At 43.4% G+C, this 3,386-nt stretch overlaps 1 long non-coding RNA gene across 1 annotated transcript in view; it reads right to left on the bottom strand.

Annotated features, from left to right (window-relative positions):
* LOC115304596 overlaps positions 1 to 738 on the bottom strand; it is a 97,639-nt gene extending 96,901 nt beyond the window's left edge. The window contains exons 1-2 of the long non-coding RNA XR_003914519.1: positions 677 to 738; positions 87 to 323 (exon numbers count right to left, since the gene is read on the bottom strand). This is a non-coding gene — a long non-coding RNA (uncharacterized LOC115304596). The remainder of the gene's footprint in view (positions 1 to 86; positions 324 to 676) is intronic.
* Positions 739 to 3,386: the final 2,648 nt, after the last annotated feature.

Raw genomic sequence — 3,386 nt, forward strand, 5'->3', positions numbered from 1 at the left:
GCCCCTGAGCTCCCAGATTCGCGGGAACTGTCCCCCGCAGCGGAGGCCCCTCGACTACCTGCTGCCCACGCGCCGCGGCCACTCACCTGTCTGCGGGCCCCTGGCCTCCGCCAGCCCCGGCTCGGGCTCCGGGCTGCAGGCGCCTAGGAGAAGCCCGAGGGCGCCCGAGGCCCCTCACCAGCAGACCCGGAGGCACGACAAGGAGCCTGGTGACCTGTGAGGGCCCCTCGGGCACCCCCTGGGGCCGGGCTTCTGCCTGAGCCTCTCTGGGCGGCCACGAGGCAGCTTTTCAGCCACTCTGGAGCCCTCCGTCAACCATGGATCTAGGGGAAACAACAAAGCAAAATAATTAATAATGATGATAATAATAATAATAAATGTATATAGGTGTGGTACCAAGAGTAAAAGTTCAATTAACATTGGTCATTATCCTGTTGCCCCTGGCAGAGACATTAAGCAAATAAGTAATGTGCTAAACACAGTCCCTCCCAGACCAGACCTACCCTGTACTTCTAGATAATACACACATGACATTTGCAGATAGAAGCACCTGAAGGGTGCAGGGACTCTGTCCATTTTTATTTTCATTGTTGTGGTCCCAAGGCCTGGCATATTGTAAGTGCTCAACTAATGTTTGCTGGTTTATCTCAAAATTCCCCATAGATTCCAGCCTTACAGAGATTTGGAGTCACACTGTGTTTCAGATCACCCTTTCGAAAGCATTCTCAGGGTATCTATTGTCAGAAGCAGGATGAGGGAAAACAGTTAATGTGGTTGATGTTGCAGGAAAAGCTGAGAAAGACAGGAGAGGAAATTACAGTTCAATAGAAACCAAAAGTCAATCAGTAATTTAATGGGAAATGATTCACAAAAGCAGTATTTACACACAAGTACATCTTGTTCCAGTGACTTCAGAACGTAGGAAAGGTTTACTTAAAAACAAATAACAACCTTGGCAAATTCCAACATGGAATAAAGACATTTGCAATTAAATCCATTCTATTGACAGACATCTTCGAATTACAAATAACTAAGAGAAGTAATTCAGTGGGTTCCTATAAGTGACAATTTTAGAGGATTGTTGCAGAAACTTATAAACTGTCATTAGGTGAATCCTTCAATCTGTCTACCCCTTTATCTTACATCCATCCATCCATCTCTTGGATTCCTGATCTGTCTTTCTAGCTTTCAATTATCTTTTATTGGAGGCAAGTTTTCTTCATTTGGCAGAGGAAAAAGGGCAAAGCCACCAAAAACTTCCAGGCATACATCACTCCAATTCCCTGGCAAAGGGTGGAAAGTTTATTTTTCCTCCTGAGTCCATATAGGGTAGAAAGGAATGCAGGGTAACCCAAACAATATTTATCTACCACAACCACAATGGGGAAAAAAAAAACTACTCTGAATTCTACTAACTCAACACACAAACCACTATCCAGCTTCACATTCCCTTCCAGTGCTAGTCAATAACTCTTACACAATACCCTGGCTCATTTTTTCATTTGACATTTTATCATAAGCATTTTACCAATTACCACATAGACTTTATAATGATCACTTTTAAGTGTCTATGTAACATTTGACTAAGTCGTTAGTCACTATGAAATAATTTACATATATCTTTAATGATTAATATTTATGCAATTTGTAAGTGTGGCCATAATTTTTAAATACGGTAGTTATTCTCTTCTTACCTATGGCATGTTACTTCTTTTTTTAAAAAATTTTTATTATTTATTTTTGAGAGAGAGAGAGAGAGAGACAACATGAGCAGTGGAGGGTCAGAGAGAGAGGGAGACACAGAATCTGAAGCAAGCTCCAGGTTCTGAGCTAGCTGTCAGCACAGAGCCTGACACGGGGCTCAAACCCACGAACCATGAGATCAGGACCTGAGCTGAAGCCAGACATTTAACCGACTGAGCCACCCAGGCGCCCCAACATGTTACTTCTTAAAAAGTATTTCCTTAATGTAATTCTCAGAAATTGGATTAATGAGTGAAATGGTAAGAACATTTACCTAGTTCACAAAATACATAACCAAAGGTATGTTCAAAAGTTGTACCAATTCTCTGTGCCTCCAGTAATGTTTTCATGCCATAGCATCACCATGTTGTCATCAGCACTGAGATGAACTTTCCATTAAGTCATGGTCCCTAAACCTTCTCACCATGTCACAGTGTCTTCCTTGGTCCCACGATGAAGGAGACACGTATGAGATGGCCCAGCCCCACTGCTAGCATAAAGTAGACACTCACTGAAGGTTAGGTAACTCTCAGCTGAATCTACTATGATCCTGTCCAGGTTTTCTAGGGAAAACTACCTTTTGAAATGCTGGCTTTGAGCATACAAAGTATGGAACAAAGATAAGCAAAAATATATCTGCAGGGTCATTTCTACAAAAAAACTACACGAAGCAGAAGGACTTACCTTTTTATGTATCTGTTCTCTAGAGCATCTCTTATCTGTTCTAGCAGACAGATAGATCTGAAGGAGCTACTCCCAGAGAAGCATGATGCAATTATCATTGGTCCTCTTCTAAAGAGTTTTGTTGTTGTTGTTGTTGTTGTTGTTGCGATTAAGATTAACCAAACCCTGGGCATCTGAGTGGCTTAGTTGGTTACACGTCCAACTCTTAATTTTAGAACCCTGATCTCAGGGTTCATGAGTTGGAGCCCCACATTGGGTTCTGTGCTGACAGTGCAAAGTCTGCTTGGGATTCTGTCTCCCTCTCTCTCTGCCACTTCCCCACTTGCTCTCTATCTCTCTCTCCAAATAAATAAAAATAAACTTAAAAAAAATTAACCAAACCAACCCTCCTGACATTATGGTCAAACCCCTGGATGCCTGTCCGCGTGACCTGTAAAGAGTTTTTTCAATGCCCCATCCCAAATCCTCTAATTTAGAATACTCACAGGGTGGAGCCAGGTGTTTATAACTTTTTAAATCTGCACAGATGATTCTGACAGAGTCAGGATTTGGGAACCAAAGAAATCAACCAGTAATGGGGTATTAGTATTAATGTCCGTTATTCTTAGTTTTTCCACTCAAATGGAAAACAAACCTTATTAAGGTTTTCTTTTGTTATACCTTCCCTCTGTCTCAAGCTCCCATGTGGAAAGGGCTCTGGCGGCAGCAATAGTCCCATCTTGGAGCCAGCTTCCCGAAGCCCCTCCCCAGACGGATCAGCCTCCTGAACATTCTGTTCTCCCACAGGAGGCCTGGGCTCTTTTGGTTGTCAGCGTTTTGCAACTGGGGCCATTGCCTGACTGAGGAAATAGTGAGTCTCCTGGGCAAACAGATCCATGCTATTGTCCACAATCCACCCAGTGTCTGGTGGCCTCTCGGTGCCACTCAGTCCCTCTCTGATTCGCCTGGTTCCCAACTCA

The sequence above is a fragment of the Suricata suricatta genome, chromosome 10 (assembly GCF_006229205.1).
Source record: "Suricata suricatta isolate VVHF042 chromosome 10, meerkat_22Aug2017_6uvM2_HiC, whole genome shotgun sequence".
Taxonomy (NCBI): Eukaryota; Metazoa; Chordata; class Mammalia; order Carnivora; family Herpestidae; genus Suricata; species Suricata suricatta.